This window comes from Delphinapterus leucas, unplaced genomic scaffold (assembly GCF_059928025.1).
Source record: "Delphinapterus leucas isolate spDelLeu-1000000601 "Yukka" unplaced genomic scaffold, BTC_Dleu_Yukka2 spDelLeu_asBTCV2_sq67, whole genome shotgun sequence".
In the NCBI taxonomy this organism is placed as follows: Eukaryota; Metazoa; Chordata; class Mammalia; order Artiodactyla; family Monodontidae; genus Delphinapterus; species Delphinapterus leucas.
Window position 1 is genome coordinate 1657501 of NW_028322276.1, and position 10000 is coordinate 1667500.

Here is a 10000-nt window from a genome sequence, read left to right on the forward strand (position 1 = left end):
CTTCCTCCTCCCCGCCTCGCGGGTCGACCAGCTGTCCCCCGCGGGACTTGGGCTCCGCGGGGCCCACCGGCCGCCGGGTCGACCAGCTGTCCCCCGCGGACTTGGGCTCCGCGGGTTCCCAGATGCTTGCTGTTTACCTGTGTGGTGAACGATGAGTGTGCCCGGTTCGTCCGTCTCTTCGGATCGAACACGTACACGGCAACCGCTGAATGTAGAATATTACGTTTTCTACCCCCCCCCCCCCCCACCACCACCCCTTGCGTTTGCGTGTTTTGTTTCTGCCGTACGCGAGCCTCTCTCTGTGGTGGCCCCTCCCGTCGCGGAGCGCAGGCTCAGCGCCCAAGGCTCACGGGCCTAGCCGCTCCGCGGCATGTGCGATCTTCCCGGACCGGGACAATGAACCCGTGTCCCCTGCATCGGCAGGCGGACTCTCAAGCACCGCGCCACCAGGGAAGCCCTAAACGTGACCCTATTTTTATTCTTCCCACCGGTGAATGTTCCCTCGTGGCGGCGGCAGCGAGGGGAGAACAACAGGAACGGCAAAAGGAAATTCTTAACTCTAAATTCTCGTCGTACTCGTGACGGCTGAGGCCGCACTGCTGCTGTCAACCTTCCGTGGCATCGCAGGGACGTTGGAGAAAAATGCCTCCGGGTCCGCGGTCCGCGGTCCGCGGTCCGCGGTCCTCGGTCCGCCGTCCCCGGTCCCCGGTCCCCGGTCCTCGTGTCGTCGTGTCCCGGTGTCCCCAGTGCCCCGTCCGCGGCCGTCGCTGAGCGGTGAGATGTGCACCAGGTGGATCGGGTTCGTCATCGTGTCCCCGCCGCCCCGCCGCTCCCGATCCCGATGCGGCCCGCTCACTCGACTGCCCGTTGTCGGGCGCCACCTGCCGGTCGGTCGCTTTTTATACGGTCCAAAGAGGTCGACCAGATGACTGGGCCGGCCTGGGTGGGCGGAACCGATTTCTGAGTGACGGGGGTGTTCGGGTGGGAGGAACGGGGGCGGGGGACTCTAGATCGTGGGCCGGAGGCCAGGGAGAGGGGCGGGGAATGGTAGCCACTGTACTCTCCTTTTTTTTTTTTTTTTTTTTAATTAACGCTTTTAAAATTGATCGATTCACTCACTGATTCATTCATTCATTCATTCATTCATTCATTCATTCATTCATTCAATTCCGTGCAGTGGAAGGATGGAGACCTAACCACTAGACCGCCAGGGAAGCCCTTAGCCACGCTAGCCCTCATCCATGGTTTTCAGGATCATTGAGAATCATTCATCTGACGGGATGGACTGGAAAGATCTTGTCCATGCATGCAGGAGAGATCCATTGGAGGTTCCAGAACTTGGGTCTCTTGGCAAGGGCGTATCATCTTTGACATGGAAAGGACTATGCCAACGGTGGTCTCAATGAATGGAGTGTGCAAAGAGGTAGAAAGAGAGGTTCCCGACTTGGGGGGGGCGGAGGGGGGAAAGCCCCAACCACGTCGCCTCGTCCTCCATCCACCCCGATCAGGGTCACGGGCAGAACACAAGGGACGGCTTCCCTCACTGGGGGCCCCGAACTTAGAATCTAACTCTCATCTCTGCAAAAAGACAAGAAGTGCTGGGTGGGGCTGGCAGACTCCCTTCTTCTCATCGGACTGATCTTGATCTCCATAGCTCAGAAAACACGTGCGAACACTCAGAAGATACCCAAGCACAGTGTCCTTTACCTGGCTCCCTGTCGCTCACTCCCTGCCTCTGTCTCTGTCTCTGCCGCTGGCTCTCTGTCTCTTTCTTTCTCCCGGTGTGTGTGTGTGTGTGTGTCTCTCTCTCTCTCTCTCTCTCTCTCTCTCTCTCTCTCTCTCTCTCTCTCTCTCTGTCTCTGTCTCTCTCTCTGTCTCTCTCCCTCCCTCCCTCCCTCCCTCCCTCCCTCCCTCCCTCCCTCCCTCCCCCCTCCCTCCCTCCCTCCCTCCCTCCCTCCCTCCCTCCCTCCCTCCCTCTCTCTCTCTGGCTCTCCCCCACCCCTGCTCTTCCCCACTTTATCTCTTTCTTCCCGCCTCCTCTCTTTCTGTCTCCCTCTCTGTCTCTCTGCCTCTCCGTCTCTGTCTCTCTCTGTCTCTGTCTCTCTGTCTCTCTCTCCACCCCAGCCCCCCGTCTCTCCCTCCCTGTCTCTCCCTCCCTCCCTCCCTCCCTCCCTCCCTCCCTCCCTCCCTCCCTCCCCCCCTCCCTCTTCTCTCTCTCCCCCTCCCGGCCTCTCCCCCACTTTCTCCCTTCCTCCTTTTCTGTCTCCCTCTCCCTCACCCATCCCCACTCCCCCCCATCCCCCGTCATGTGGCATCCTCATTTTCCATGAGAACTCATGGAGACGGAAGGGATGTTGGACAGATGGTCGCATGCTACCGGATCCCCCTTCCACGGGGATAGCTGCATTGCCTTTGGCAGGCCATGGAGGCAGGATGGGCATAGGTCCACTGCCTCACACCAAGGCCCTTTGGGAGCATTTCAGTGAATCGGGACAGAACATTTTTCTCCGTGCGCGGAGGGAACCGGAATCGGGCACCCCGAAATGGACCGCTTTGGCACACAGATGCGTGCGAATTTAAGGCGCTTCAGAAACGACGGGTGGGCGACGAGGACGCTCTGCCGCTCTGCCTCTCCCTCTTCTTCCTGACCTGAAAGGAGGACCAAAATCTGCCTTGAGAAGAAGCTCAAGCTCAAGCTCAAGCTCAGAGCCCGCCGTTTCGAGTGACTCCTGGCTTGGGCTTCTCCTGCGCGGGGGTCACAGTGCACGCGTTCCTCAGCCGTGGGTTGCTCTCTTCTCGAGCTGTCTTTTGGGGACAGGGGCCTCTCAGGCAAGAACTCAGAAGGATCGTTGAGGAAACATCGTTTTTCCTCTCCCACGACTGATGAATGCAGACAGACACACAGGAATCTCGCCCCTGCTTCCACCCCCGCCCCCCACCCCCCACCCCAAGTGAGAGGAGTCGCCGGACATCCTTGGGGTCACACACAGCCAGCCTCCGTGGCTCTTCTATGTTGCCAGGCTCCCTGGCCTTCACTGCCCCCGCACGCCCCCAGTGAAGTTGCATCATCGTTCATAGTGTCGATGCTGTGAGAAGATAAGCTTTTCAAAATAAAAATTCTCCCTGCCTTTCCTTCCCAGGAACACCATGAACACCTACTGTCATGTGCAGTGCTTATTGACCCACCTGGAGCAGAGGACCCTCTCCGACAGACACCCTCCCCTCCCCCCCCCCCCCCACCCCACCCCACCCCACCCCACCCCCCCCCACCCCACCCCACCCCCAGGAACTCACTTGCTCCGAGTCATCGAGGAGAGGGTGTTTGGTTCTGTGTCTTAAATTGGTGGGCCGATGACACATCATCTCCTAGTAAGCCATCAGGTTCACCAGTTCGGGTTCGGTGGCATGAAGTACATTTACGCCCTCCTTGAGTTTGACTTTGAAAGTCTTGGGGCCCTGAGTAGGCCGCCCCCAAATGTGCCTCCGTGGCATAGAGATGTTTTGGAATTAGACTGACAACACCACGAGAGGGACACTGACTCTCTTTTACTTCTCCCCTCTGAAATCAGGAAGAAAATCTCTCACGTGAAAGGGGAGGGGGGCGGTGTAGAGGTGTAGAGATCATGACGAACTGAACCGCCCTCACGTCTCGTGAAATGTTCACGAATCGTCTAAGTAGGACTGCTCATAACAAATAGAGGGCACAGACGTTAACGAGATAAGAATGTTTAAGGGGAACTTCCCCCCCCCCCCCCCATGATTGTTTTCCATAGGCCGACTTCAAGACTTTCCAACATCTCTGGTCATCTCTAGGCTTAGAGGTTGGCTAAGTGCCATGACAGGGTGAAATCTCAGCGAGCGTCTACATCATCTCCACATAAGATAAAATACTGAAATGTTCGTGGCTCCACGAGTCTAAGGGTCTCCCTGCTTTGGACCTTTTACGGAGGAGAGACTGAGCAAGTTTGGTTCCGTGCCTAGATAGATCTTGTGCTTTAGGGAGAGAGTGTACTCGGTAGGAGCCTAGACTTCTACAAAGTATTCCATGTTCACACTGTTCACTGTGGTTGGCTTCCTTACTTGCACTGACTGACTGAAGAAAAAAAAACAAAAAACAAAAAACACAGACAGTGTCCAAGGACGAGGCATTCTAAAGAAGGAACGGAACGTGCGTGGTCCAAGCTACCTGATGTCGCCATCCTCATGGTAGGAAGAGGACTTTTTTGGGGGAGTGGGGAGGCAAAGTAGAAGATATGCAGATAATGTGTGGGGGAAGGAGAAAAGAGATTTTAGTCCTAAAGGTGGTCTTTTCTCAATGGAAAAGAAAGAAAACAAGGGACAGGCTAAAAATGGGCACAGACAATTGGAAGACGTGTGTGAAGAAAACGGTCTTTAGAAAGGAATCGGATCCGTGGTCAGGACTGACTGGATAAGATGAGGATGGATTCAAAGACAGAAATGAGTTTTCGTATCAACGTGAAACAAGTGCAAAAATAGAATTTAGTTGTCTCTCTGTGTTAAAAGGACAAGGTTTGGGTTTAGGGTTTGGGTTTTTCTTTCATCAGTCTGCTCTGTCCATCATGAGAGATTAGATTAGATTAGGAAAGGTTTCTTCCTTTATCTTTAAGGAGGGAGGGAGGGAGGGAGGGAGGGAGGGAGGGAGGGAGGGAGGGAAGGAAGGAAGGAAGGAAGGAAGGAAGGAAGGAAGGAAGGAAGGAAGGAAGGAAGGAAGGAAGGAAAGAAGGGAGGGAGGAAGGAAGGAAGGAAAGAAGGGAGGGAGGGAGGGAGGGAGGGAGGGAGGGAGGGAGGAAGGAAGGAAAAGGAAGCAAGAAAGAAAAGCTTATGCCTTGTCAGAAGTCATCACTTATTTTCTAGGTTGCCGTTATCAGGTCTCGGAGGACTCACATCAGCTTAGTCCTCTCGAGATTCAAAGAACCAGGTGTGGCTCAGAACTGACGAAGAAGCTTCTCTCTCTGCCTAGCAAGTCTCTCCTTGGGATGTTGGTGACATGGCTAGCGAAGCACTGTTTCACAGTGACCTATATCCGATTAAGTGCTTTACAACCTTTTGGATATTTTGGACACACTTGCCCCTAAATTGAAGGACAGGTGAAGTCCTTTGGACTTAGAACGCACTTTGAGTTAGGATGCAGGAGGAGAGGGCCCTCGAAATAGCCCCAAAATGTGTTCTCTCTCCTGAGAAATGAGAGAGGTGAAACTGAGTACGTTTCTTGGAGAGGTTCGATGACACGGGAAGCGTTGTCAAAGAGGAAGGAACAACGTGAAGTCTTCTTTGGCTTGTGTCTGTACACCGATGTGTTCTAACTGTTCCAGAAATGATGGGATGTTTCTTCCTGGAAGTCTTCTCTGCCCTGGCATAAAGGGTTGTCTGTCGTCGTCAAAATGGAGGCTCACACGAAAGGGACCGAACCCAGTATCAGGGAGATGTTCTAACCGACTTTCATGCCAAGACAGCAGCAACAGCCTGTTGAAAGGTGGTGGGGGAGGCGGGGCACACGTGGATCAAGTCCATTCTGTCCTGTCAACAGCCGGACGGGGCTATGGCAGACGGGAGACGGCGGCCCGGCGGCCGGTTGGTTACTCCCTGACCAACCTCCCCCCCCCCCCCACCTTGCATTCCTTCACCCACCCATGGTGCCTTGAAGATGACTCCAATTGTACATAGACATTGGCGGGAAGATTTCTACAGTCTACCGGCAACGTCTGACCTGTCATGCTTGTAACCCTGGGGGGGAAAATTATTTTTCCCTCTGGAAAGAAAACCTCCCCTCTCTGGACCCTCTGAACCCCAGCCACTGGACTTCATTCCACTGCCACTTAGTAGGGGTCATCCAAACATTCTTGTGGCCGTAGGTATGTCTTCCGTGTGGGTTGAAGTCTTCCCTCACTCACTGCAAGACTGATGCCCTCACCGTGGCACAGAGACTGTTAAAAAAACAAAATGTGTTTGCCACTTGGGGTCTACCTTCCACAGCCTCCCCTGTGATCAGATCACGGCACCCGCTTCGCCGGGCAAATCCTACAGTCCTTCACAGAAGCTCTTGCAAACTTTTTGGAACCGTCACTCGTCCAGTCACGCTCGATCATCAGGCAAGGTCGGCAGAACCGATGGAAAGACTGGACTCCAAGAAGAACAACGATGACTTACACGGGGTTGAATGAACTGATGAATAGGATGATAATGTGTATGACTGCTTGTGTAAAGTAGGACGGATTGGGGAAGCGGGGGGATAACTCAGGGGGTTGGGATGAACATATACACATTACTGTACATAAAATCGGTAATCAGCAAGCAAGCGCCTCCTACTGTATAGCACGGGAAACTCTACTCAATACTTTGTAATAAGCCTATGAGAGAAAAGAATCTGAAAAACGAAACCTGTATAAAATACCCGTATATATATATATATATATATATATATATATATATATATATATATATGTGTGTGTGTGTGTGTGTGTGTGTGTGTGTATATATGTATGTATATATATATACGTATATATATACACATACGTATATGTATACACACACACACACGTATGTGTATGTATATATATATGTATGTGTATATGTATATATATGTATATATATGTGTATATATATGTATATATATATGGAGGGGGGGAGAGGGAGGGGGAGGGAGACAGAGAGACAGAGAGACAGAGACAGAGAGACAGAGAGACAGAGGGATTAGGACTGATTCTTAAATCTTCTGTTTTCCAGATACAAGGAAAAACAAAAACAAACAAACAAAACCCAATTTTCTTTTTAAAGATGGACATCCATTTGGTAACTTAGACCTCTGTCAGCAGGATGGAACCACTGGCCTTTTTCTCCCTACCTTCCTTTATTCAGAAACTCTCAGTGAGTCTTCTTATTTCCTTGGCAACAGAGTTATTTGCATACGTTACTTGGAGGCCAAAATTATGTTTCCATAAAACGGGGATACTCACTTGTGGATATGAAGTTCTGGAGCTACTCGTTTCCCTTAGGGTGTTGTTCTTAACCTGAAAACTGGGCTGCCTCCCGAAGTTTTTTGAGTTCTCTCCAATATCTGGCTACGACTCTCTCCATGAACGTTTGCCATTTTCTCCCACCCTTTTGACTTGGCCTCACTGAGAACTAAAATGGCCCTTTGCCTGAAGCCCTGCAAACGGAAGCTAGAGAACTTGACGAAACGGCCACAACGGCTCCTATGGAAACAATCCTCGTGCCTGTTTCTTTGAGAGCCACTCCGAGATTTGAACCAAACACCCGACGACATCATCAGAGGTGTTTCAGACTTCTAAAGTTGCTTCGACCCTGACATCTAGAAATCTCCTTCACACACACACACACACACACACACACACACACACACACACACTCACACCTACCCACACGAGTCACCAGCTCAGCTTTAATATGTTCCAAGGAACTTTCAGAGGAGGGAACTGTTGGGCTCCAGAGTAGGCCGCCCCAAAATGTGCCTCCATGCTCTATTGATTATGTTGAATTCAAGTGACTTAAGAACCGGCCAGCACAAGAGGGACAAACTGGCCCTCCTTTCTGTCCTCCTGCGGAGGAAGATCTCAAGTGAAGACATCTGCTTCCATGCATGTCCATGATTCTCAAATGGCGTAGTGGGGTTTCCTGGGTTAGGAAAAGGAGGGGACACCTTTTGCTTGGAAAAAAGGCCTGTTTCTCACACAACCTCCTCCCGTCCCTTACCTCTCTCCCTCCTTCCCTCCCTGCAGTTTGGAGGGGGCAGCCTAAGGGTGGGGAAATTGGGGAAAGAAAAAAGACAAAGCCATTCATTAAAGAGAAGCTCGAGGCAAAGTCAAAGGCTCCGACTTGACCGGAGAGCTTTCTGCATTTGAATGGAGCGATTGAACGAGGCCCTGCCGAATGAATCGTCCGGACCTCCCCTCCCCCGCTCCTGGCAAAGGTCAGTCCAGGGGACTTAGGAAGGAGCTCTGGAGAAGGAACGGGGGTGGGGGTGGGGGTGGGGGTGGGGGCGGGACCAACAGACAATAGCTGCTGACTGCCTGCCTGCCGGGCTGAGGCCTGAGGCCTGAGGGCCACCACGCTGGCTCCTGCAACACAATCCCTTCCCGGAAACCGCTGTGATGACTATTTTGGCAGTGAAGGATCCAATCTGAACCCTCTTGGCCTATTTCTGCAAAAGGCCCGAGTCTCAGCTGCGACAGATTCTCTGGATTTCTTGGCACATGGACTGACCCGCACCCTCCCGTCCTGTCAGATCCTCCTTTGTACACACGCCTCCACTCACTGGAAGTGTTCTTTGGCCTCGTCCAGAAAACGAACACACAAAAAGAAGCACACAAACAGGCTGAAATGATATGTTGGTATTTATTGGAAAGAAACATCCTCCTCTCACACATCTGAGGGCAGGAAGCGAAGGCAGGTTCTCGGCCGGCCGGAGGGGGACGGGGTGAACCGAGGTCGGTCAGCGCCCCCCTGCCCCCGCTTCTCTCCCAGGTCACGTGGGCCCCCCTCCCCCGCCTCTCTCTGCGCCCCCCCCCCCCCCCCCCGGCCCTGGTTCTGATATTTCACTCGGGAAACTTCTCTAGGCCGGCCGAGATGGATGCCAGCTTGCTGTCCTGCCGTTTCATGTCCATCTCTATCGGCCATGCCCAAAAGGCACGGGAAATCATGGACAGGAGATAGCGCACCCAGAATTGTGGTGTGTGCGCGCGCGCGCGCGCGCGCGCGCGTGTGTGTGTGTGTGTGTGTGTGTGTGTGTGTGTGTTTTGGTGGGGTTTCTGTTTGCGTGTGTGTTTCCTTTTGGTTTGGCTTTGTTTTTTTTTCTCTTCGATAAACTCGCCCCATTTGGGAGTCGGGTGGAACACGGTGGGTGTCTCCTGGCCTGCCGCCCTAACGAACCCCAAAGAAACTCATTTTGGGGTCTCAGCCAGCCAGGTCCCCTCTCTTGGAATTCTGGTTTCACAAATCCGTCTCGTGCCCATGGCATTCTCAGGCCCGGCCATCGACCCTAAGGACGGGGGAGGGAAGGTTTTGTCCCGGGGACACCTCCCTTCCTTGCCCGCCTCCTCGGGGTTCCGGACGCTTCGGTATGCTGACGTGCCGTGCCCTCAGCTCCACCCCGACCCCCACCCCAGCCCCCGCCCCCCCCCCCCCCGCTTTTGGGAACTCTGGGTACAGGGGTGGTGTTTTTCACAGCCAAACACACTCTCACCGTAAGACGCGGCCCTCGGGGGACTCCTTGCTATGAATGGACCCGAGGTGACGCGGGGAGTCGAAAGGCTGAGGTCCACGCAGAAACCTGCACGCGGACCTTGACGGTGGCGGTTTTATTCCTCACTGCCAAGAACTCTCTCGGAGGTGACCGAGGCATGTCTTTCAGGAGGTGAATGGACACATACATAGCCTGGGGACGAGCCATAGGTAACCTTCTTTCTCGGAAGAGAAAAACCATGGACGGGATGAACAGGTCAGCGGGGTGGTGGTGGGTGGATGGTGGATGAATAGGCGGAGGGCAGAGGACGTTTAAGGCAGGGAAACTCTCCAAAGGTAGGACCCTGATGGTACGAGAAGAAACGTTTTGCATAGGGCACTACCTGAGACTGGGTGAATCCAAGGGACCTACCTCTACGGGCCACCACGCCCTCCTCCCCACCATGAAAGCGCCCCAAACAAGCCTGCTCTTTTTACCCCAGTTGAAGACCCTTTCTAAAGCCAGAAGGCAAAAAATGACCATGAGAAATCTGACCAGCCGTCGCTTGGGACAACAGTGAGGCCAATGAATCCAGTGAAAAGTTGACAGAGGGGCCTGGGTCCCTTGGCTCGACGCCTTCACTGAGAAGCCGAAGCCTTTTACACAGGGATGAGCTTTTACACACCTAGGTTTCTTCGGCCAGTGCAACGTTCATGAAACACGCTAAAGGAAAATGATCGATCGATGTGTTTGCCGTCTGTCTGAGCGCACGCGATACGAAATAGAGACCGGGGGAGGGGG